Source organism: Anser brachyrhynchus (genome assembly GCF_964034855.1).
Source record: "Anser brachyrhynchus genome assembly, chromosome: 2".
Lineage (NCBI taxonomy): Eukaryota > Metazoa > Chordata > Aves > Anseriformes > Anatidae > Anser > Anser brachyrhynchus.
In genome coordinates this window covers 84,708,158-84,735,846 of record NC_137695.1, presented here as the reverse complement: position 1 = coordinate 84,735,846, position 27,689 = coordinate 84,708,158, and the positions used below count along the sequence as shown (strand labels likewise).

At 37.9% G+C, this 27,689-nt stretch overlaps 1 protein-coding gene across 9 annotated transcripts in view; it reads right to left on the bottom strand.

The window, feature by feature from the left end:
- CTNND2 (catenin delta 2) overlaps positions 1 to 27,689 on the bottom strand; it is a 645,658-nt gene that overhangs the window by 426,864 nt on the left and 191,105 nt on the right. The gene's annotated exons all lie outside the window — the stretch shown is intronic.

Below are 27,689 nucleotides of genomic sequence, written 5' to 3'. Positions count from 1 at the left end.
GTTTGACTTCAAGATGTGTGACTGAAGATGTGCAAACTTTGAGAGTTTGAACAAGGAGAAATAGCAGGAAATTCTATAATGTATTTTAGGCTTTCTACTAATAGTCACTGCCCTTAAGTTGGTACACTAAGAATGGAGCTTAGATATATGTGCAGGATTTTTCTGTTGCTTATGCAGCATATGAATGGTTCTCTCTAAATCGTTGCACTGACATTCACTTCATTTTAAATCGACATAAATGCATGTGCCCATCTTCTTCACACTGATTCTTTAGGAATCATTTCCAACATCTCCAAACATCTAGAGCGTAGCAGCTAGATGCATTCTTTATAATTTGAATGGAAAACAACAATATTCAAATCTATATTTTTTCAGAAGAGATAAATCTGTAAACATTTCAAGGGAGCAATACTAAGGCCAGAGTTAAAGGTTAGCTTGTGCGCTCCTTTATGTGTCTAGTAAGCCAAGAGGATGCATACATGCAAAAAATTGCTGTGCAAAGCAGAAATAAGATTACTACACTTAAAACCACATAAATATTTACTGAACTAATTTCATACAGATTTCTTTTTTTTTTTTTTCTCCCTGTCTACTAAATCCTTTCTAGGGCACATTTAGCTGTTCTTCTGCTTGACAGTCTATGCATATGTAGGCTGAGATTACTCCAGAATCATTCCTTTTTCTCTACTACCATTTTCTGTTTTGTGACATTAAAGCTACCATGAAACAACTCTGCAATTACTGCAAAACTTCAGATGCTTTCCAAAGACTCAGACCTATGTCCCATTTTCTTCTGGTGCTTTATTCACATTTATGTTTTGATTTGAGGTTAACAAAAACAAACAAGGTTTTTGTGTTGTGCTGTGCATGGTGACTCTGTGGACTCCTACAATATCTCTTGCATTGCATACTCAGCTCAGTCAAACAGTATACATAGGGAATTTTGTTCTTCCATTAAAAAAGAAGAAAGCCTTTTTCATGGTCTGAATAGAAAGCAATATATAACATTTATTTCCACCACCTTCCACTCTTTATGTACTGCAAAATTAATGAATAGCAGAATTCTTTTAAAGAGATACTATAGGGCAAGCAGTCTTTAAAACTTACCCTGTTACACTGTCTGTGGGAACAATCACTTCACTGATTTTAAGAAAGAAGAGAAAATGACTAAGCACTAGAACATATTCTGCTAAACTTTGTTAAAAGTGCTACCTAGAAATTCTCTACCGTTTTAAAACGGCTTTAAGTATTCCTGAAAGTTCTTCCACAGCCAACAATAACTTTGCAGAATAGGAGCCACTTTGAAGTATGCCAGTAGAAAATAAGACAATTTGAAAAGGGTTGGGCACATCCATGACTTCCTGGTACCCAGAAGTAAAACCCAGTCTGATTCCAGTGGTAACAAATGGGTGGCAATCAGAGTTACTATGGAGAGCTAGCACTTATGGAAGTGCTGTTCTCAAACCCCAACTAACTGGGATAGTGGTGATTTCTGCAAGTTACAAAAAGGTTTTCTGGATATGCTCTTTAGAAAATTTTTGAAAAACAAGATGTACAATTAAAAAGTTCATATGGTGTTTCTGGATTTCTCATAGGTATACAGTTTAATTGTATTTCATGCTTATGGTTTTAAAGGTAAGGATATCCTTTATGGCAATCAAATCTGTGCAATCTGCTGAGGCAACAGTAGAACATACAATATTTATTATAACGAGAAATTTTATATCATTGGAGAAATCACACACACACACACATTCTATTTCTACAATTCATGGAATTGTGTTGTGTTACTATAAGCACGAATAGGACCAGTTTGTAGTTCACAATTTGTTAACAATATCTCCTCTTGCAGTTAAAACAGAAGAAAAATGGCGCGCCAGCAGGCACGACTGCTGGTTAAGTCTCCAAGAATGATTCGGTTGCCTGTTCACTGCATTAAAAAAATCCACCCAGCAATGCTGAACACAATGTGCTGGCACAAGAAAACTACCTGTTCACTTTAGTTTCACATCAAAAAGTTGCTAGTAAAGGTTTTCTTATCAACCAAAATCTAATTATCCATGCTGATTCAGAGTTCAAGGTCTCATTTCATATCTTTCTGACACATACTTCTAGCTCAAAATACTAGAATGGAAAAAGAAACAGCACATCACAAACAATGAAAGGCTTTCTTTTCCCCTGACTAGCAGTATTATGCTGAACAATTGACAAAGAAGGGGTGCGGGAGTACCCACACAATGAATGATCTTACACACTAGCAGAGGATGCCCCTGTTGTTAGAAGTGCTGTTCCAGGAGACCAGTATTTTGCACAATCACAAGAAATAAAAGGAAGGCAGGTGCTTCTTTCGCAAGTGCATTCATAGTACGTCTCACCTCAACAACTGATTTGTCACAGTGGCAATATGGAACCATAGAAAACCAAATTAATGAGAGGATATGCTTCACTGTTAAAATCTTAGAGGACTGAGTGATGTGTGCTATTTAGCCATTAAATATAGGATATATTTTTTTTTTCAGTTAAAAGTTATTCTTCAAATAAAGGAAACTTCAAAGTTACTTTATGTAATAGTAAAGTAAGTTCCGTGGGGGGAAAAAAAAAAAAAGGTATATTGAAAAATAAAAAAAAATCAATATTAGAACTAACAAATGGAATGTGAAAATGTATTATTACAGTGGTGTACTGCACGGCTAGTGTAGTGATCAGTGACAGAAATAATTTATCACCACAACACAAAACAATGTCTGTAACATAATTCCACTTACTACTCCTTGTTTGATGTATACAAACGGCAGGTATAGTTCAACACCTGCGATGCTGAAGCTTTGTAATAGTCAAACGTTGTGATGGGCTTTCTATCAAACTAAAATGAGTTCAAGAGCCAAGGGGGCACTTTGAGTCTGCAGAACAAGCACACTGTAGCTTCACATGTCATAACAGTCTTGCACAGAGTCACTTCTTCAGTCTCGCAGTCACTCCAAACAAGCAGAAAGCTTTTAAAGTCTGACTTTGCGTCACAAGGCAAAGAAGAAATATATCCTTTTATCTGGGAATTCATCTCTGACCAGGAATAAAGTCTTGCTGCTCACAACTGGTTATCTTCCTTTTCTTTCTGAATATAAAACTATTCTACTTGCCTGGTGGCGTGAGCCTGCTATTTGCCTCCAAAAAGATCTTGAAAATGAAGGTATGCCTTTTGCCAAAGAACATGGTGCAATGTAAGAGATGAGAACAAAGGTGAAATTTTGTACGGAGAACGAAGATTTTGATTTTCAAGTAAACCTCAGCATATACAGGTCAGGAGCTAGTAATCAAAAACATAACGGAAATCCATGATGGGGTTGGACAGTACTGACAAACATGCTTTTAATTAGAAAATACTTTCTGTGTCAATTTTTGAATTAAGAAAATCAATCAGAAGTGAATATGTAGACATAGCAGCGCACAGAAGCAGCAGAAGTAAGTACAGCAGTGAGAAGCTGAGAAATCAATTTGACCTTTAGTCAGAAACTTTACCAGCTCTGCAGAAATAATACATTAAGCAAATAGCCCTAACACAGGTCGAATTACTAAGCAAGCATGGGAATTCAAAATCATCCTAAACTCTGGCCTACCTGTATCAGTAAATCCTGCTGCCCTGGAAAACAGAGCCTTCCAGGATGCAGCTGCAGCTTGGTGGGAAGGCAAGAATAAGGAGGAACTCTTCAGGAAAGCCAAATTCTGTGTTCAGTTCAATTACCAAGCAGATGTAACTAAAATTTTAGAGGGAAAATGGAAGTGTTTTTAAGGTCAAAGATGAGGGGAAAAGTAGAGGGAGGGTGTGAGGGAGAAAAAAGCCATTTCAGGCTTCTCTTTTGATAGTTTCAATACTCCGCTTTTTGAAAATGTCCATATACTGCTGGTTTTTTTTTTTTTCCTATGTATATTTAAAACGTACATTATGAAATCATTGGGCACAGACATAATGTTAACAACTTCTCTTTTTTCATGCAAAATTTCTTTGACAGCTTGGCATATAGTTAATCACTTTTTAAAACTGAATGCACCCCAACACAGAGGACCTAATTTTCCAATCTGTCAGCCAGAATTTGTCATTAACAAACTTTACAAAACAGATTAAATACTTCAGTTTTTTTTTCCTCGTGCTTATGGCTTGGCAATGGGCTGAAGAAAATGTGTATTTCCAGCAAGATTAATGAGTAATTATTAGTTGAGATTAACCTGTTATACAAATTTAATGGATTTCTATATCGGTTGTGCAAGTTCTCAGAATAAATTGATGAATGATTGCTACAAATGAAAACAAGTTAACCTGATCAGAAGGAGTCGTGGAGGCTAAGGAAGAAAAGGAGAATAGGTAAAAAGCAGGGAGTGAATCCAAGGTTCAGAAAGCTATTTGTGCCATTGATACCAACAGAAAAGAGAGAAAAGCACTCATTAATGACTGCACCCACCGTTCCCTTGGGGGCGACAGACGCATTAACCTTTGTGAGCAATCCTATCAGGTACAAAATAAATCGATTTCAGAGAATTCTTTGGGAAAACCATGACTGCTTGGCTACAGGGATTTTAGTTCAGGCTTTTGATCAGACAGAGGTAGAGGTGTTATTTCCTCCAAAAAACACAAAGTGCACCTGGTTTACAAGTTTTATTACGGATATAATGTCTTAGTGGAACAGAAAGATATGGAACTATACTCACAGAGCTTAAGAGCGGATATTCAAGGCCTCAAATATTACTATTTAAAAATTATTTGCAGAAAACAAACAAACAAACAAAAACCAACACCGTTATGTATGCTCAAGAGAAAGCAAGCAATTTGGCCAGTGACTAAGGCTAATTAAGTGACTTAAACTTTTGCAAACATCCTCCAGTCAATCATGCATTCACTCTAATAACTTACTTACAGGTGCTATATTTAGATAACATCCTTCCCACACCACCAACTTCACTCTGCAGGTTCATCGTTCTCCTCTCTCCTCAATATCTCTCATTACCTTTTCCTTCCCTTTCACGCGTCCCACCTCTCTCTTTAGGCCAGGCCCAGTTCCCCCAAGAAACAAAACAAAAATACCAGCAACCATCTGCAAGCACACTTTCTTTCTGCTTCTGTGCTATCTCTCTTTCTGCCCCTCAAACGATCTTAAAAATATCTTGGAGAGAAAAAACACCTACGGCCATTTCTGTTCATGCTGTTGGAGCCTGTGTTGTGAGTAGCTCACAGCGTAGTAAGCATGAATAGCAGAAAGAGCTATAAATCACTTTCAGTCTAAATTGCTTCCTATCTTCCTCTCTACACTTCAAAATGTAGCGCAGAGCAATCAGCACCCCAAAATCCCTAGACCCACCCCTACACCCAACCATCCCAATGCAGGGTGACCCCCTGCTGCCCGCTCCAACACCATAAGGCCTCAGCGCCCACAGGCCCAGCACCTCCATTTTTGCTCAGCCTGGGCCTGCAACGCTGTTGTCAGCCCTGCCCCGGGGAGCAGCAGCCTGGGGGGGGATGAAGGTGCCCACGACATGGGCAGGGCAGCAGCCCCACTGCACCTCTTCTGTGTCTAAAAGGAATAGGCAATACACATCGCTGCGTAACATATCCTTCACCCCATCTCTACTTGCCCCGCCAGCCCTGAGTAACGTTGACGTAGTGGATGAGAATTTTTCTGCGCGCAGGGTACTCCTCCACTCTACTTCCTTCTCCCGCTCCACAAATTTCAAGAGATTTTGGTCATGTCACCTCTTCCCATGCAGGGATATAAATTCGTTGCCTCCTTTCTGTTTTTGGCAATACATCTTGCAAGAGCTTCTGCATGTGACCTGACCCATGCTGAGCTGTCTGTCAGCCTTTACACTTTGCCTGGGAGTGTTAAAGTCAAAATCTGCATCCAGGCTTTTAGAGAAGCTGCACTCGTGGTGAAATGTTTGTAGCTGTTACTGATTCAAGCTGATGATATGCTGTATGGAAAACACTAGTGAAAACGACCTACGATAACTAAAGGGACTGGTCTAAGGACTTACTTTGATATTTGACACCACATTATCTTTATAAACTGGAAGATGCAAAGTTGCATCATGTTGATCCACCGAAGAGCTCAAACTGACCTATGTTAAAAATATCTGCCGGGAGTGGGCGAGGAAAGGCAGGAACACATTTCCCAGAATGTCTTACTAGAGAAAGAAAGCAAAGCCTCCTAACAAGTACTTTTGCTGGCTGTATAAATTTCCAAAAAAGAATGGCTATAATCTTCCTTAATTCATGCTTCTTGAAACATCTTTAAAATAGCTGAGATTAATCCAGTTTAGGATTTACAGTATATTTATTGTACTACCTGTAGCTGTAGGTGATACAGCTTTCTAGCTGTAGTAATGCAGCAAGACTTATAACCATTAAAAAGTTGTGTGGTTTTTATGAAAAGATTTTTTCTCATGCAGAATAAAACAAACTGCCTTCTCAGCCACTTTGAATCTTAAGCAGATGTAAATATGTGATAGTCATAATTGATAATCATATCTATGTTTCTGCTCCTTCATGTTAATGAAGACAATGAGAAAACAAGGAAAGGTTCAGTTAAAAGAAAAGTCTTTTGCCAGCTGTACAGCAGTAAGTATTGGAATAAAGTCAGTCTGGAGATTAATTCACACTACTTCATAAGCCTAAAGCAAATTACTGAGCCTGTGGGAACATAATTGAAAGCAGTCAGTAAGGAGAGCGTAGAGCCTAGCAAAGCTCTTTCACCAGCTCCCATAACCTGTGGGATATTAGCTATTAGTGCTACTTCAGGAAATCACAACCAAAAGCTCAGGGAGGAGGGCTTGTTGCCTTGCCTCATGAGCAGTCTTTCACTGAACAAGACTAAGACTTACAAATGATGTCTTAGATGTCAGAATTATTCCTTAAACTCTTCACCAATTCACAAGCAACTCCCTTTTGGGGGAGTCCATCGTTGGCTTTGAAACATCTTAGGGATCTGACACAAAGGACTGTGTAGTAACAGAGAAAAACATGAATGACTAAATCTAAGTCATTCAGAAAGGGTGAGGCATTTTCTGGCCTTTCTGTCCCATCATGGTAGTTGTTACTCTTAATGCATCAAAAAGCTGGGTAAAGCGGTAGGCAGCACTTAAAGCAGAACACGAGGCTACCTGCAGAATGTGTTCACTTGTTTTGCTTTTTCCAACTCTCTGCAACCTAACATTTAGAAGCTATTTTTGTTATTCTGCCTTTTCCAGTCTTTTTGACCTGCCTCTCACAGCTTTTACTTTTTCTATTTGAGTTCCTCTCATTATTTTCCTGCATCCTAAGTTAAGGGCAAGTATTCTATTCCTTCCTTTATATTTAAAATAGTATAAAGTTCACATGGAAGACTAGTTACAATGCAATAGTCTTCTTTTTTAATTAGGACAGCTGCTTCACAAATCTAATACATTATATTGCACTTAAAAATGCCAGGTAGTTTTTCAATTCAGGATTTTGCACAAAACAAAGAAACCCCTAGCATATTACTGAGTACCTAATTAAGGAAAAAAATGTCTATGGCATAAAAGATTCAAAGAATCTTGTTTATAAGCCCAAATGTTTTGTCACCTGCTGCTACTTCACCGGAGGCAGAAACCCCATATACCTTCATAATTTCTTCTACAACAAAGACATTTGAATTACTTAAGTCAAATATCCAGGAGAAAAACAAAAACAAAAACATAGAAAGTAGTGTGCCATATGTGAGGCACATAATATTTTTCTTAACATGAAGAGATTTTTAATTTGATAAACTTACTACACTTAAATTCACAAAGTAGATGCTAACCATATTGAGCAATTAGGTGTAAGGAAGGAGCTCTATTTAATACCTGACAGTATTATGGCTTTATGATATGCATGCATAAGTAGATTTAAATAAAATATATAAGTATTTTTTATCTGACTATAAATTAAAATATACTGATGTTTTTTGTTTGTTTTTTGTTTTTCAGGGAAAAAATACAACACTTTAGAAATGGGGAAAAAGTTCTTTAAGTCTAGACCACCCCTATATATTAAAAAATAAGTTTTTATTGAACCCCGAAACAGATTAGAGATGCACTACCGAGCTAATGAAAATACCTGAATATAACATTTTAAAATTATGTGAAGATAAAAGTAATGAAAACAAGAATTGCGTATCAGCTTGGAGCATAATTCAAATGAATATAGGAGATATACAGAAGAAATTTTGAAGTACACGCCTAAACAATGACAATATCTTTTGATTCTACCATTATTTTGTATATTTGTAATTAAATATGTGAAAAACACAGACACAGTATGTAGGACTTTATGGAAGGCCACTTCAATATGAGAGCAGTAAGGACTAAACTGTTTCTGTATAGAATTCAATTTTTATTCTGTTATCCAAAACAATTCTTTACTCTGGAAACACAAAATGCCCATGGTGCCAATACCTGCTATAAATACTAGGAGATGAACATACAAGGGCATCATTACAGTGCTTCAGGCAATTTTACTACTGTCAGTCATGTGTCCAAACAGTTCAACAGTTAGATATCATGGTTAGAAACACTTAGACATCCCCCTAAGTTACATTAAATCATTAAAACTTTCATTCTTTCAATGAGAAGGAATTCGGAATGAAACTATGTGAGATTTAAAAAAAATAAAAATAAAGGCAATGAAACAAAGTAGCAGGCTATGTTTTTAACTTCATTAAACCATATGAAAAAAATATGGCATGATACATTTATTATTTTCAAAATGGCTGGGACAAAGTATAGTACTATGAGGGTGTGACACAGAACCTGTAAGGCTGTTTGGAGAAAAAACATTTAATTTTGAAAAGAAAGTTACATGGCTTTAGCAGTGTAATAGTCTTACATAGTACAGGTTTTGCATCAGCATTCAACCAAAATGGCACTGCCATTTTAAACTTATTTTATGGATTTTTTTTTATTTTATTTTTTAAATAGCAAACCAGAAACTCTGCTAGTTGGAGAAAGGATCAAAGCCTTCAGAGTATTACATTACCCAGTGGTACATGTTTCAGACTTGGTCTTGGGTGGAAAAGGATGGCAAATTAAAACCCATATCCTTCTCTCTTCCAAAGAAATCTTTGTTACTTGAAATCCAGATACATGAAATAAATAGAAAGAATTTATCACAATAAAAACAATATTGAGGCCAACAATGTCACAAGATAAATGTACTCTGAAGGTAGTATTAACTGAAGAATGTGAAGCCCTTCTTTCTTCCCACCTTCTGTCCTTCTCATGGCCTGACCTCAACAACTGAGTGCTCTCTCTCAAAAACAAATACAAAAGTACAGCTTCTCTGTATTTACTGGATCGATGCTGCTAGAAGAAATGAAGTGCTTGGAAAAACTACCGTAGATGCGCCATGTCAAAAAAATTGCCATGCACAAAGTAAATTTAATATTTATACCTCAATCTTGCCCTCTTTTTGATTTTAAAACCTCTTCAGACCCTCTGGTTGGCAATCTACAGACACAGAACTGTTTGTCTGAGAAGGTCAGCTCTAGGTACTAAAGCCCTGGCAAATGACCATTCACCACTCTGAATGTTTTGCACATTGTTTTCCATCCAAGCTATGAATGGAAGTAAAGACTGAGGTCTTAGGAAAGGAAAGAAGAAGTTTCTTCTTAGGAAGAAACTGCAAGGATGTTCTGTGCATTATCTTCACAAGCACATACTTCTAAATTCTCCTCATTCACATGGCGTAAAAACCTTTTTTTTTTTTTCCCCACAGGAATGGGTGAAGTGGTGATAATTACTATGCTGTATCAAGGCCCTGGAGCATGTCCAAAGAAGAGCAACAAGGCTGGTGAAGGGTCTAGAGAACAGGTCTTATGAGGAGCAGCTGAGGGAAATGGTGTTATTTAACCTGAGAGAAAAGAAGGCTCAGGGGAGACATTTTTGTACTTTACAATTACCTTAAAGGAGGTTGTAGCAAGGTGGGGATTGGTCTGTTCTCCCAAGCACCAAGTGACAAGATGAGGGGAAATGGCCTCAAGTTGCACAAGGGAGGTTTATGTTGGATATTAGGAGAAAGGTCTTTACTGAAGGGGTCACATGGCACTGGAATAGGCTGCCCAGGGAAGTGGTTGAGTCACCATCCCTGGAGGCCTTCAAGAAGTATGTAGATGTAGAAGTTAGTAGCATGGTATACTGGTGGACTTCAGTGGTACTAGATTAAGGGTTGGACTATATGATCTTAGAGGTCTTTTCCAACCTGAATGGTTCTATGGTTAACAGCTCACTGCACACCAAAAACATTATTAATAACCTAATCCTTCTGAAAGATAAAAAAAAAGGAGGGGGTGCACATAATTTCCTTGTTATGTACCTCGTGCATCATTCGTTTTGTACTGTGCTACACGAGTTAGCGATACTGACATTCACAATGGAATAACAGCTTCAGTCACACTTTTTATAAGGATAGCTAAAAAATTACTTTCAGGATATACTTGAACCTTCAGACAAAGCAGATTGTCTCACTTTTATAGTGGTTCCCGTGGTTCCCAACAGTGTTCTTCAGTTTTTTTTCAGACTTTCAAAGTGTTTTCAATTATTTTCGTACTGTCATACTTATTTTTTCACAACTCAACATTTAAAGATAAATTTAAAAATTAAAATAGAACGCACTCCCTGGTTACCTGGTGATTTTTAGTTTTCTTTTATTTCATACATTCTATTGCCCTAATAGTGTTGTTCTCCACCTTACCTGGGTCATTACAGGAAAACTTGCAACACAAGCGTACCAACTCTGTACTAATCTCTGGAGTCCTACTCTAATCTCAGCCTGACTGACTTTTCTTTATGTCAAATCTATTTCATGTTACTTTGAATTCTGAAGGTGAATAATGTTGAGACAGACTCCTTTGGGCAGTTCAAAATGATAGGTTTGTTTGGTCATTATTTTAATAGTTGAAGGTGGAAACTTAACATAAAATTGTTAATGATGCTGATGCTTCCAATTGGCATTGCATGCTTTATCACTGGGCATGCTGAGCCAGTTTGGACAAAAAGAATGACAGCATGAAAGTAGTGATGTGTGTACTAATCACAGACATAAAAGGCCGTACTGCCTCAAAGGGTGATACTATCTCAGAGCATTGCATTGCACTTAGTAAGGCTAAGAAATCCAGAAAGAGACATTATAGTGCCAGGGCCTTTCCAGACATAACTCAGGATCCCTTTCTCCACAGTTTTACTGTCACAGCAGGAGAACCACAATGCAGCTGGAGGAAAGGAAGAACATCCAGGACAATGCTAGTGCCCCGTATCTTTTGTAGCCACACACATATGGGTTGAGAGCCTCGAGATTTCACTTGACTGCTGTGAGAAGACACACTCTCCAGAAATGTCAAAAGACCAACAGGCTAGAAAACAAAAAAATAAGCCAAATGCTATTTAGGCCAAATATTTCCTGAATCCAGTCCCCAGATTCTAGTCACCTGAATTCAGACAAAGGATTGCAATTACTTCCAATAATGTTTAATAAAAATACTATAAAACTGAAAATATTCAAAATCAATGAAGTTGATGAATCAATGGATATTCCAAGTCACAGCCTCCATGCAATCAAGATATTTTTGATTTTAAACCTGTGACTTTTCCTATGCAGCTCCTGTAATATTTACTCTTGGTGCCATCTATAGGTTGTCCTTACTGTAAAATGCTTGTCTACTGAGACAGTCAAAGATGTTATGATCACCCATATACTTTTTTCTACTACAAATGCTGTTGGGCTCACATTAAGCAGAAATAAAATTTCAGTTGTTTTTTTAAATTGCATCTAAGTGATTTGTACCTTCAGAAAACATGTCAGATCTGATTCACTGTCCTGGTTTTGGCTGGGGTAGAGTTAATTTTCTTGATAGAGGCTCATGTGATGCTGTGTTTGGATGAGAATGATGAAAATAGTGGTGATAGCACACTGATGTTTCAGTTGTTGCAGAGCAGAGCTCACATGGAGCCAAGGCCTTTCCAGCTCCTGGTGCTGCCCTGCCAGCGAGGAGGCTGGGGGTGCCCCAGGAGCTGGGAGGGGACACAGCCAGGACAGCTGGCCCAGGCTGGCCCAAGGAATGTCCCACACCGTGTGGAGTCATGCTCAGCAATAGCAGCTGGGGGAAGGGAGGAGGAAGAGGTGGACATTCAGAGTGATGGCATTTGTCTTCCCAAGGAACCATTACACACGATGAACCCTGCTGTCCTGGAAGTAGCTGAACACCTGCCTGCTGATGGGAAGCAGCAAACAAATTTCTTGTTTTGCTTTGTTTGCACATGTGGCTTTTGCTTTGCCTTGTAAACTGTCCTTATCTCAGTCCATGAGCTCTTGCACTTTTCTGATTCTCTCCCCATCCAACCTGGGGCAAATGAGTGAGTGTCTGGGTGATGCTGACCTGCCTGCCAGGTTAAACCACAACATTCACCTAAACCCATGACTTCAATTCATCTTCACTTCTTCCCATTTTTATAATTCACTCAAAATTTAAATTGCAATCTGAGCAGAAAGACAAGACACAAGATCAAATCCAAAACTTCTATGAAAGTTGAAAAACAATCTCTTCGCTCAGCATACTGTAAAAATGCAGTATTTTGTGCAGACATTGCTAGACTGATATGAAGAAATATGTGCTTTGAAGTTGTTCCTTGAAGAACAGAAAAAAAAATAAAATAAAAAACCCTTCATTAATATGCCATGGAGGAGCACAGCAAAAAAAAAAATAAAAAAAATCAACTTTAAAAATGTAATGTTATTATAATGTATCATGTGTTGCATAAGTCTTGGACACACGTATCCTCACCGTGATAACCTCACAATTTTATGATGAGGAAAAAAAGAAATTCTTGTCTCTAAATTGGAGACATGGATTTGATGGATGGACCACCTGGCAGGTAAGGCATTGGCTGGAAGGTCGCACTCAGATTTTTGCAGTCAATGGCTCAATGTCTGGGTGGAGGTCAATAACGAGTGGTGTTCCTCATGGGTCAGTATTGGGACCGGCACTGTTTAACATCTTTGTCATTGACATGGACAGTGGGATGGTGAGGCACCGGAACAGGCTGCCCAGAGAAGCTGTGGATGCCCCATCCCTGGAGGTGTTCAAGGCCAGGCTGGATGGGGCTTTGGGCAACCTGGTCTGGTGAGAGGTGTCCCTGCCCATGGCAGGGGGTTGAAACTGGGTGATCTTTAAGGTCCCTTCCAACTCAAACCTTTCCATAATTCTATGATTCTATAAAATCTGTTCTTGAAGTTTAATTGCAAAATTGTACTTGCCATCACCTAAACAGGGAAGAAAAAAAAAAAAAAAAAGATGCATATGCATGTGGTGTATGCCACATTTCAGTTTGTTTTATGGAATCTAAAAGCCTAAAAGGTAAAATAACCAAATCCACAAAACTTCCTCATATTCAATTTAGGACCATGCGTGGTTTGGTGTCTCATCTGAACTTGAATGCTTTTTACAAACCACTAACATTTCCAGAGCATTTTATTGAGTCATATCCTTTAAGAATTACCCCACTTTAAATTATTTTTTGTAAGAAATATTAATAAGTGTTTTAGCTTTGGAATATAAATAGGGTCTACATGAGAAGGAAAAGCTCTTTAGTTGACAGACAGTTTATTTGGCCTAGCTGAAGGAAAAGCAAAACAAATTGAGAAATAAGATGTAAGCTTTTAACAATAAAGGAAATAAAATATAAGAGTCACTTCCCAGAATTGTAATGGATTACGCATCACTTCATATTTTTAGATTGACTGACTTTCTAAAATGACTCAACTGAGCAGCCACAGCTTTTGAGATGGATACTATGATTTATGCCTGAAATCTTATGCCCACAAAATGCATCATGGGTTATCAGAATGGTTCCCTTTATCCTTCAAGTCTCTTGTATCAAAATCTGAATGGATGACAACTGAAGGCTCCGCATAAAGATAGCTGAAGATAGATAAACACAAGTGGGTAGAACGACAAAGCCTTTTTTCCTTCTCCTAACACAGAGGGGGTATCTCAACCTAAGGATAAGAGCATACTTGGTTATTGCATGTGTGCTAGAGGAGCACAATACCAACAGGCATTGATGTAAAGAGAAGCATTCTCACTGAAATGTGTAATCCACTTCATTCAACCAGGAATCAGTGAAGATGTAATAGGACTAGGAACAGAAAGCAAATCAGAAAAAAAAAAAGAAAAAAGATTTGAATATTATCACAAAAAGGAAATATTAACTAACATGTTCTTTAATATCATAGTCAATAATAAATATTTTTGATGTCTCATTATTAGAGTTGTATTTGCCAGAGATAGGTAAGGGTATAAGACATTTTGTTTTCTTACTTAGCAAAATGTGGTATAGTCTACACAGTGAGTTGTGTGACAAGCTTTTACCAACATTTTCATGGCTTCATCAAGCACTGTTGAGTACCCTCCTCTGGCATCCTTCCTACCTACCATGTATTCCCTGTTTTATATGTACCCTGGAGCCCAGATTATTTAATTAGCCAATAAACAATAACAGCAAAAGGTTTACCTATTGCTCCTTTTGATTGTTCAACTGCATGTTACAAACCGATTATTTGTTGCCCAGTGCTGCAAACTGATTACCTGATTTAAAGCTCTTAATTAAATATCCATTCATTAAACACACCGTTAAATAGAACATGTGATATTTTGTAATTAAAACAAATTGTTGCACACAGTATCTTTTAATTCAATAGATTTATACAGCCTGTTAACAGTATATAAAGCTTGAACAGAAAAGAAACAGTGACTGAAGAGAAAAAGGGATAAACAATATGCTTTGAATGGGAAATAACTACATGGCAATCAATAGCAAGTTATTATTTATAATAGCTATTATCATTTTATATCAATTTTAAACAAGGTTACAATTATCTCACTGATCAGCCCCAGTTTTCCATACCTGTACCTACACCAGGTGTTTGGCAAGAGGTGATTGCTGCTCCCTCCACAAAATATTTGACTGGGGATGGCATCCACTAGTATTAGAAGAAAGCAATCAGACTCTCCTCCACAGAATATGTGCACATAAATGCTCCAATGCATGTTAAAGAATCTGGAGTTGTTTCCCTTCCCTGGTAAATCAGTTTCCTTCCCAGTCTTTTTTCTATGTTACAATTTGCTTTTTCAGCTCCAGTGCTGCTTCCCATCTTGCCTCCTGCCAGCAAGCACGGAGCCTTCCAGTTGTATTCTTGTCACTTGGTCACTACAATTTTCTTTCCTGAACTTCTCTGTTTATTTATCCTGAGCCATCTGTGGCTAGTCAGGTCATACTTCTTTTTTTCAGACAGGAAACTATTTTTTTTTGTCCTCCCAGGACAGTGCATTAACCACTGTGACTAGACATGAGATGAGATATGGAATGAAGGTTATTTTTATCGTAGTAGCATAAAAGGTAAGATAAAGACAGCTTCTGCAACTCCATACAGTGAAAAGAATACTGCCTTGAAGCATCCGGTTAGCTTTGGATACATATGGATGCATATGAGAAACAATGGCCTTTTTTTTTTTTCAAGAAAATAATTCTAACCTTTAAATCACTGTGCTTTTGCTGGTTTATTCTTCAACAGCCCCTTCATTTGCCTGTTGCACATAGCTAAATTTTTGCCCTCTTGCAGAATAAACCAGGATCAGCAGAATGAACTCCACTATTCTTGATGAAGAAGAAAATAAAAAGAAAGAGGAATGAAGTACAACACCTTACCTCTTCAAACTAAAAATCTTCACATTATGGAAAACAAAGACCCCAAAATTTGAAGTATGTTTCAGGTGAACTTTTTTCATTAGAGGGCCCAGAAAAAAAATGAATAAAGTTTACCTAGCATGCTCTCTATGTAGAGTCTTTTTTTTTTTTTTTAATATATTCAAAGTAGACAAATAATTTCCTGGCTGGAAGCTTCTGAATAGTGGTGCTTTCTTGTAGTTTGAGTTCATCTAATTTTTTTCTTTTGTCGATTAGTAATAACTTGATAAAAATAACTTTATAAAAAATAACTGTATAACGCTTATAGTTTAATCCTGTAATGAGAATTAGCACAGAATACCAATTTTATTCAAGTGCATTTAAAAATCTTACCTACTTGCTGCTAAAAATGAGTTATCTGAAAGTCAAGTCAATATCAAAATTAAATCTTGGTTTTGTTTTGCAACAGAATGCTCGTGAAGATCATAACATCTACAAGATTAAAGCAGCATTACTAATAATGGGTACAAGAAAAGACACATTTGATTTTACTTTCAGGGTACAGCACTCTGTGCACCACAGAATTGGCCTTGCACCCTGACAAAAGGCTTCAGGCTCCATTAGTACAGCTACCTATGCTAGGGCATGATGATGAAATACACACCTTAGTAAAGCTGCAACCCAAATTTGTTTGGCTATTTGAGTTACAGAACAGCACATATAAAATACTTTTCCTCACTTCAGCGAAATTGAAAGCAACTGTCATACAAAATAGTCATAAAGAAAGAGTTACAGCCAAGAATGTGGTCTTTTAAAATAATATTAATAGAATATGCAATTCATAACCCATCTTAACTACTTGTAACTGCTATTAAGTTGCAGGCATAGTGCAACTCCAAACTTAATCAGTCATCATGAAACCTACCCTTTTCTCGCCTTTAACTACAAGCATGAACTGAAAGGTCTTAGTACATGCCCTTTATTTACAACACACCGGAACAGCCTTTCAACCCCGCTGGATTACTTATCAAGGAGATACAAATCTACAGAAGTGCAAAATTTGTCTGACCAGGTATAGGATGTTTAGTCAAAAGAACTGCACCAGTCTCAGGGGTCCGTGTTATCTGTTTCTAAACTGCAGTGTGCATCTCCACACAAGAAGCAGTTCTGAGAATATCCCAGTTCTGCTGGTAATGGCATATATTATTTAATACTCCCGAAATAGTGGCCTGTACTAAAGAATTGAGTCATTTTCTTACATTAATTTATTCCTGTATAAGTGCTGTGTTAAAAAATGAATATTCTCCATTAGAGAAAAACGTAGTCTTGCAGCAGTAACTACAGTTCTTTTAACTCCCCCCACGGCACCCCCTTTTTCTCCTGGAAAAAATGCATGAAAAACAAACAAACAAACAAAGTGTTTAAGTGCAGTTGTAGCCAGACTAGACTTGCCCTGACTCCCTCCTTGTTCCTTCCATCTACCCCACACAAGGGTGTCCTCCCAAACAAGGTATCCCCCTATGCTTTTATCTTTTCACTGTCATCTCTTTTTCTCCCTCTCTGCATTCATCTCCATTCAGCTCCTTCCCTACTCCAATCAAGCAACCTCGTGCAACTTGCTTGTACTTGCCACGCTGCTCAGGCTGGGAAACTCCTCTGGAGGGGACAGGCTCTGTTTGCCAATCCCTAGCATGGCAATGTTCGTATTTCATTATCTACTAAATATAACTTCTAAGTATAGAAATATGGTTTATGCGGGGCTAAATGACCTCTGCTACAGCAATATCTCAGTATCCAATCACTTTTTATGTATTTATCCTTACCTACCCCATTAAGTAGGGAAGCGTGGAGAACTGGGGAACAGAGAAATTGTTCTAACAGTAACAAGAAGAAAATCACATAAGCATCTGCTACTGCATTGTCCACAATGTCTCAGCACCAAGATCCGTAAGAATCATTATCTCTTTTCTCAGGATGAAATTCAGCCTCTGTATCACACCAACATCCTTTTAAGTGCTCCAAATGGTCTTGCTTTCGACGCTGTAGCTTCTAAAAGTCTAAACACAGTATAGTGTATCAGTAACCACTTCGCCTCCAGCTATTTTAATATCTGTCACAATGAATATGGAGAGGAGCTGAATTGACCTATATCAGTGCTCACACATACAGTTAGTTTATTTTTAGAGCTTCAGCACAATGGGCTTGTTTGCTTTATTTTAAAATTTTAGTTTGCTGAAAGAGTGACAATCTTTGCATTGTATTTTCACTTACATGCATTTGGAAAAAAAAAACAACCACAAAGGCCTTTGTTATCAACAAAAATATCTGAAAATTTGCAGCGCATTCAGTTTTCATTCTCAGTCTGAAATATGAGTTGCTATTCACAGCTGAAATCTCTCACTAGGTGCAAGTGAAAAACAGCTAATATTTCAGGGTATTAATATAGTGAATTAAATTATTCATTAGGAAAATATACTAACCAACTAAAAGTAACTTCAATTGACATAAATCTGCCAGCACAAGGAAATGACTGTAGTATTTTTATAATAGATTGGTTAAGAAAAAAATTGCTTAGAGCATTAGAAAAAAAGAACATCTTTAATGGGAAGTTTTCTTTGGACACCTGAATATGAGAGGCATAGAAGGCCAAAAATCCAAGAGTACAAGCTAGAACAGGGCTCCTTGATAAGGTAAAAAATGAAATAGTATTATTTCAGTACTATGATTGTAAAAAAATTGCCCAATATATTGTCGGAAAACAGCATGTATGTAGAAAGTGGTTTTTGCTTTCCAGAAGATGACCTTTCAGAATCCAGTATGGATGAGAAATATTATGGAAATGCAGATTATGGGATATACTTTCAGAGATAATAAACTTCATTTGTGATTAAGTTTCAGTTACATTCTACCTTAATTACAGTTCGATATATTACAATGACCAAAACATGAACACTGGCAGAGATTTTTCATGGTCCAGAAGATGTGAGTTCCCATAGCGGGACTCTGAATGTGTTTTTCTGCTTAAGATGGAGTATGTCTTTCCCACTAGGTGAATTTGCAAAGGGAAAACAGCAGAGACATAACAGAGTTAAGAATGACTTAATCTGCACATATAGGTCCATAAAATGCCTTTCTGCATGTTAGAAAAAAAAAATGTTGCTCAAAGCTGTTAAATCAAATTACTCAATGAGAAATTGTTTGTGTCCTTTTCTTGGCTCTCATTCACCTAACCAGAGAAAACAAATTTTGACGGATGTACTGCTGAACCCTGCTAATCAATGCATTGCGAAAAATACTTGCTTTTGCAAGCAAAATGTGCGATTTTGTGTCCTGGAATAGCTGAATCTCTTGCCTCACACTGCTGATAGTGGGTCTTGAAGGGGTGTAAAACTTGTCTTGACCAAGTGGACAGGCATTTTGACAGTCTGATGACCACCACTTAAGCTTGTTATAGTGTTCAGGGATTTCCCACACAAAGTATTCTAAAATTCAGTAATCAGCAAGACCTGAATGGAGTCAAATTATCAAACAATTTAAATAACACAATGTTTAAATGCTCTTCCCAAAAACTCATGTAATAATTCTATAGGATTCATACCCAAAGCAAAAGGTACATAAGTGTAAGAGAGATGTTGATGTGACAAAGACGAACTAGGAATGGATAGCTGCCCAAGCCAGCACATCCTAGCATGGCTGCAAAGGATGATGACAACACCAATTAACGGGATCACTCTGTGTACTCTATTAGATAATTATCCAGATAAGGTCAAGGCTCACATTCTCCTCAAGTGCTTTGATAATGGTTTATTACAGCAGCCCATTTCAAGTTACATTAGGCTGACAGTTGGTGTATGGAATACATTTCAGCACAGCTGCAATGAACCGATCTGGAGGTTAATGGAGGGGCCTGGCAGCCAGACATGCGGGGCTCTCCTCTCCGGACCGCCTCTGCAAGGGCTGAGAAACCACCGTGTAGCACTCTCTGTGCAATTCCCACTGCGTATGCACCACGGTATGCATTACTTCTGCAGTCACAAAAGCCCTGAGCATTGTACAGACAACTCCTGCCTCCGTGGGATTCCTGCTGATGAACATTTAAGACAAAATGCCTCTTGCGGCATCGGGGTCCCACCCCTGGGATTCCTGTTATTTGCACGAGCCCTGCATAGATAACCACAGTCAAGCCCTACATCACCAAGCAATTTAATCGTTTTAATGAAATCCTCTTTTCATTTATATTTTATTTATAAATCTAACTTTTCAGAAGCATATTTCAAGAATTAAAAAGTACTTCAATGTTGTTGTTAGGTAATCCATTTTAAAATTATTCAAAGCATATATGCACTTGCAAAGCTCTGGCTGAAATATAGAACTTAATAAAGAGATACACCTTTTTCTTCCGTTGACTTCACTGAACTTTGAATTATGCCCGTAATATTTTAGCTGCTTGGTGCCACTCACTGCCTTTAAAACACCTGCTGTAGTTGCAGAGTCTATTCATTTGATATTAATATTAAGTCCTGCTTACAAGAGTTTATTTATGGATGAAGTCTTCACAGAAGGCACATTATGACTTCCCTATATAATGAAAGCCCTTCTTAAATTTTTTAATATTCTGAGAAGCCAAGATAACTAAAGCTAGCTTCTTAAATCCATACTTGAAGCAGCTGTTTAAGTGACCTGATTAAAAAAAAAAAAAAAGGAAAAAAAAAAAGAAAACTGCATATTTCCTCTTGACTTCAGTGAGAGCTGCTGAGTACTCAGAACAGAAAATGAAGTCACATATTCAGAAGCCTTACTTTGATTTAATTCATCCTGCCACGGTTCAGAAATTATGGTCAGATAGATTTTAAATCAAATTTTCAAGTGCAAGCTGCAGAGGTTTCTCACTTCCCAGGATTTTACTTCCTAGATTAGAAAAGGAATTTGTCTCTCTGACTTCAATGAGATTACACAGATAAAAACACAAATAGATTGTTCTCTCTCATGTCTTAGATTTAACTGTCTTATAAACTTTTGAATCTTTGAAACTTTTTCTAAATATCAGCTAATTAATCCTTACAAGATTGTGGGAAGAAAATACTCTAATTTGCCACTGGGAGAAGAGGAGCTACAGGCGCACCTGCAAAATAAGCATGTAACAGTGGGTATGCAATCTTACAAGCTCTGTCCTCAATCTACACCACCAGACCTGGGCATCCTGCTACATGTGCACACTGTCCCCATAGGCCTGTGCTGCTCAATCGTTCATCAAAAGAATAAAGTAAGTAGTGGCAGTGCACATGCATCAACAGTCTTGCTGTTACTGCATAATCTTTTGATTATGCCACTCTAACAGTTGACTAAAAAAGCTGTCTCAAGACAGCATGCTATCTGGAAGCACACCTCTTGAGGTCTCACGGCAATTCCCCTCGTAACAAGAAAATCACTCTGCCTCCAGTGAAAGGACACTGCCAGAACAGGTGAGCCAATGAAAGGGCTGACTTCAAATAGTTTCATCAGTCATCCTTCTTTTTCTGTTGGGAATTCATGACAGATCATGGCTGTGAGTTCACAGTATGCTTTACGATTTTGCTTATGTGCCTGGAATGTGAACTGCCTAAATTGTGCTGATCATAAAAAAGGACTAAGTATCTATCCCAGGTACCCCTAAGGTGCCTGGCTATACCACACACAGGCCCTAATCACGCACAGCAGACACCTTCACAGAATCCCAGAATGGCTGAGGTTGGCAGCGACCTCTGGAGCTCATCTAGTCAAAGCCCCCTACTCAAGCAAGGCCACCAAGAGCCACTTGCCCAGGACCACATCTAGATGGCTTTTGAAGATCTCCAGTGATGGAGGCTTCGCAGCATCTCTGGGCAACCTGTGCCAGTGCTTGGTCACCTGCCCAGCACAGAAGTGCTTCCTGATGTTCAGAGGGAACCTCCTGTGTTCCAGTCTGTGCGCATTGCCTCTTGTCCTGTCGTGAGGCACCACGGAAAAGAGACTAGCTCTGTCCCCTTTGCACCCTCCCTTCAGGTATTAATACACATTGATCAGATCCCCTCTGAGCCTCCTTTTCTCCAGGCTGAATAGTCCTGGCTCTCTCAGCCTCTCCTCTTAGGAGAGATGTTCCAGGCCCTTCATCATCTTTGTGGCCCTTCGCTGGACTCTGTCAACTATGTCCAGGTCTCTCTTGTACTGAGGAGTTTAGACCTGTACCCAGCACTTCAGGTGTGGACTCACCAGTGTTGAGGACCTCATCCCTCCACCTGCTGGACTCACCAGGGCTGAGCAGAGGGAAAGGACCACATCCCTCCACCTGCTGGTGACATTCCTGAGCAGCTCAGAACACCATCAGCCTCCTTTGCTGCTAGGGCACGCAGCTGGCTCATGTTCAATTTGGTTTCCACCAGGACCTCCAGGTCCTTTGCTCTCTTGATTACCTTGATATATAAATTTGGCGTGATAATTGTGGATTGCAGAAATAAAAGTGATACACCACAGAAAAGTTTTGTCCAGCCTGTGATGGTGGATATTCAGAGAAATGTATGAAAAGCTCTCATCAGACAAGACTAGATGCAGTCAGCACATGTTGGGGCTTATCTTTATTAAGAGACATTTCAATGGCTTAAGTTTTTCTTAATAACTTGTTTCCCCAAAACTGACTACTAACTATCTGTAGAAGGTATTTCCAGAACCCAAGGACACAGTATTTTTTTTTTAAATCAATCAAGGGAGCTTTGAGTCAATTTGTGAGTACAGAAAGTATTACTGAGATATTGAAGTTTAGCAAAGACGTTGCACGTGTCCCACCCTCTGTCATGAAATACTTCAGCAAGTACACAAAATTGGAAGTTTAAAGTGTAGGAGTTTGGAGTGAATGAAGCATGAAGACTCATTCCTGAATGCATATATATCAAGCAGCAACATTTTTTCTAGAAGCTAAAGTCACCTCTCCGATAATATATTTTACTATTTTGTTACTAGTTTCTCCCTCTATATTTGTGACTGCTAAGCAATAATTTATGATATAATTTAAGAACACTTTGATTTTTAATTTGAAAGCAAGAATGATTCTATGGTTCTATGGTTCAAAGTCCCTCAAGTATTGAGTAATAAATCTAGCAGCAGCACTCATGAGGCATCATTTGCCAGATTTGATGGCACCAAAAGTGAAGTATGCCATCTAAGAATGAAACATTTTGAAAATACTTAGATGACTTCTGTCTGGGATGTTATATGTGGAATATGTTGCCCTTATGATGGTGGAAGAGAATGAAAGTGACTACTTAGAACATACCAAATCAAAAACCTTTAATGCACTCTTTAAAACAAAGTTCTTTTGCTCTTCAGTGTCTGCCTCCTTACTTTCCTCACCACATCAAGCCTGCCACATTCACATCACAGGAATTCTCTTTTTAAGTCATGCCTGCCCAGCCACCAAATATGCACAAGATGAAACATCCATAAGTAGAGCCACTCCCTATTACAGCCAAGAATCCTTAAAACCAATGGTGTACAGCGAGCCAGATTTCATTTCACACCTCTTTTCTAGGACGATTTCTTAGAAATATACTATTATTTATCTTCCTTCCAGGTACAAAATGTGATTTTATTTCTCACACTAAAACAGCTTAATGGAGCAGACATTAATCCTTATGTGAATGCTGTACATTACAATGTGTTAGAAACAATCCAAGTTTTCATCTGCAAACATTCACAGTAACAATCAATGTTATAGAAATAAAAATAAAATAGTGAGAAACAAAGTCTACACTTGTGTTGTATAATAAAGATAGGTCTGAAAACAATGCTGAAAATTACCGTTTCTCTCTTAAAGGAAAAACGAAAGAAGAACATATTACTGAGTATGCCTAAAACAGCAAGACTATTTCTCACTCTAATAATCTAAATCTTTTTAAAAGTGAGACTCATCAGGACACAGACACATAATGACATCTGCTGAAACTGTCAACAAATCAATGAAGATAAACAAACAAATGAAAGAATGAAATTGAATTAGGCTTGGACAAGAGTGAAACAGTTCATTTGCTTTTGGATGGACAAAATATAACTCGAAGAAGCTGTTGCTAGGGAATGAAGGGATGGAAAAGAAATGTAATTTCTCTTATTTTTCTCATGGTAAGGACCAATTGTTTATTTGCTTGTATTTTAGTGGACAGAATTTTAGGCATCCAGCATTTTGTGGGCAAAAGATGAAAACTGAATAAAATTGTTTATAATTATTAAACGAATGAATATTTTTCATATTTATATAAACTAACTTTACATAAAACATTATGTTCACATTTACCGTTAAATATCATATTCTTGTATTATGTGGTCAAGTTGGCAACATTAAGGTTTACATTTCTCTTCTTACTTTGTATTCCCTGGCTGAAATGTTTGTTACTGTAGTACACAATAAACACGCCTTTGTCTTGGAAGGGGCTTACATACATCAGAATCCCTACTTACATCATGAAAAAGGTCAGTGCATATTTTACTTCACAACAGTGGCATAGTGCAGGATGAATAAAATCTGTTTATAAAGTTGGACTGTAAGACTGATTTTGAGGCAATAGTCTTGCATGATTGGAGAGAGAAGATCAACTTAATAACAAAAAACAATCTACATGTATAGCAACTAAGCTAGCGGCTAAAAATGAGGAAACAAACAAAAAAGAATTACAAAATGCTGGAATTGACTATTTTGCCTTCTGACAATTCCATCACAGGGGAGCCTCCACACGCATATGTGGGAATTGGAGGAATGTATCAGAATGTCAAAATAGCAGAGAATATTCTTAAAAGAGCTCTTGCCACAGAAAGGAATGCAGTCTGTTTAAGCAAATTAAAAGTTTTGTCAACGAAAATAGTAAAACATACATGAAAGTATGGTTACTGAAACCAAAATTTAAAAATACTGTGAACCATTTTTGTTGTAATAAAAAAATGAAAAGTTTATCTTATTTATCAGGTACATCTTAATTCAAGAAAAAATTCTGCATCCAAGTAAACGATCCTAGGTTAAATGCTGTAACAAATATATATTTTTTCATCTATATAGTTGCTTACAGTTCAAATATGCTACAAATGTTAACACTTATCAGAACCAATGTCATTTCCTCATTGTAAGTGCACCAAATAGGGAATATTGGTTAAAGTGGTAATAATTATAAATTTGAATGAACTTTTAAAGTGGATCCACTGCATAGACTGTTGAAATGTTAAAGCAATTAGAACATATTTTTTTTTTCAGCAGATTAATTCAGAAAAAAATTCTGTGCAACAGTGAAGTAGCTCTTGGAAAATAATTACTAAGATAGTAAATGAAGTTCACAATCAACAAAGACGCTAAGTTAATGAAGCACGGTTTCCTCCTGAATAAATGATATACCATGTCACGCTAACCAAGCTGTGATACAGGTCACTTGAAACCATACCTTGAGAAAAGAAACAAACAGCTGCACGAATGATGGCATCTAGATCTCATTCCTGCTGGAACTGATTTAACTTAGGGAAGCTGCAGCTACTCATCACTGAAACTTACCCTAAACACAGTAATGGATGCAGATATAGGAGGGTGAAAAGAGAGAAAGAGTTCTGGTCATGATAGATATTGTGATATATCTATGATGGGAATGACTTCAGTAACTGGCTTCATCAAACAGAAAAAGCTCAATTTGTTTCTAAATAAGTGCTCAAGCAAAATTTACACAGCAAAAATTGGGGCCTTTTCTGTGGTCTAAGCTAGAAGTACATGACAGATCACATTGGCTATCTATGAGAAAAACAAGAACTTTTGGATCTGTTTTGTGGTATAGTTAAAATCCATTTTGTTGCAAATCAACAGACTGCCATATTGTTTTAAATCTGTAGTAGAATTTTTTTGTTACTGCTCAAAATGCAGCTTGGATGCTGCCATTCAGTATATTGCAAATAGCTTTCAATCTCTTAATGTATCCAAAAAATGGCAGCCCAAAGTGCCACAGCAAAAATACCACATTTGAAAGGCAGGTTGCAGCATTCGGTTCAATACAACTGGGAGGATGGGGGCACGCACAGCCCATGCTGGAAGCTCATCCCTCTCTAGTTGCAAGGTGTCCTGTCAGGTGAAACCAGGTCACTTTAGGAACCTGCTCTAGCACTAGCCCTTCTCTACCTCAGCTGGACGCCACTGTCTGTGTCTGCATCCCCTGCTGCTGCCTGCAGCTGGATTTAAGAAACATTTCTGCATGGGCAGCTCTTCATGGCAGGCTCTGTCAGCATCCTTTCTCAGCAGAATCAGCAACAGCTGCTCAAGATGGAGACTGCAGTTGCCATATGGGAGGCTCAATCATGAAGAAGCCACCTGGACCCTGGTAGATGACTCTTTGATACACCTTGATACACTTCTTGAGCATTCATATTGTTGTACAGGATGTGGAGATCCTTATTTAACCCCATTTTACATCTAAAGGGATAAAGGGCAGACAAAACAGGATGGGAGAGAAGGATCTCAAATAGGATCCATGTGACAAGGCAGGTTGAGACAGGAAAGATAAAGGTCCAGTACCAAGGAATAATACTTTTTGAAGACTCATGCTGAAGAAATGTATATTAATGAAGCTCTAACATAGGTTTACATGCACTTTATCACGTTTTTAAGGATCAGGAATCAAGTTACCTGGAAATGTAAAGTTTCCTAAGGAATTTGAGACATTGGTTCATATGGACAATGATGGGAGAGTCCCAGTGAAAAGGCTTTAAGTACTCACTCTTAAGGTTTAGGTATTCATGACTCCATGAAGTTGTTGGCCATGGTGTCAGTAAGCTCACCCATCCTGGCCTTGCTTACGTGACTTGTACTGTCACTTAGAGCTCACTTCAGGCCAAGCTGGCATCTGACTGACAGTTTATAATCCAAACAGTATTGATCCAAGTGGTTCTGGAAGGTTGCCCACTGGTTTGTGATGCTGTCATATTCCTAGGCATGGTCAACCTTGCAGAGGTGCCCAGTGTAGACGGTATAGCTAAAGTCCAGGCAACGCCTGGCAGGGAATTTTAGATGTGTGCCTGGCAGACCTTAAGCTCTGAGGAAAACAAGTTGAAGTTTTAAGGCACCTGGCAAACTACAATTCTTTTTCTTTCCCCCACAATATTTCCTAATAAGATTAGGGAATGATATTTCCTAACCATGGCAGCACATCTGTAGCTATGCAGTATTTATGTTGCAAGCTGTACCTTTGTTCTTGCTTTCTTGTGTTCATGACGTCCTTTTGCAGAACCTTGGAATCTGTATGGCTCTGCCACAGTTTCAATTAACAATAAATTATTTTATTGTTTGTTTGTTTGCTTTAGAAATTGTTCCAGCAGGAATTTGGCTAAGTGAATTCAGGTAGGACAATCCTACTAACTGAATACAATACAGTGTGATACAGAGGAAAGACATAATAGTTTGTGAAGCTTGGGGAAATCTGGGTTCTTTCCTCTTTGTCGTAGTGCAGAAATACAAAAATGGGTGGTGGTGATGGGGTAGTGGTGGGGTGTGACATGACACAGATCTTCCCATTAAATCTTCCTTTCATTTAAAAGAAAAACAGAAATAAAAAACATATCATACACTTAGAGGAATGAATGCTTTGCTTTGGATCCTCCTCACCATAATATGAAAACTTAATAGTTAAACCAACAGATGAATCAAGGAAAGACAATGAAAATAACCTACTTAATAGGATACAAAAGCCTGACAAATTTTGTCAAAACAGAAAGGGGATATGCATACAGTGTTACTTCACCTAGAATATATCCTACTGTGGGCTTACCTAGTTTCTTTTACTGTTTCAAATACAGATATTATTTCCTGTTGGAACAAAATGTCTGCATTGAAAAGTATCCAAAAAAGTCTTGCCAATTTAATGAAACTTTAATTGCAACAGTAATTGCAAGGGCTTATCTTATTTGGAAAGAGTATTTTACTGATCCCTTCATGCAAAAAT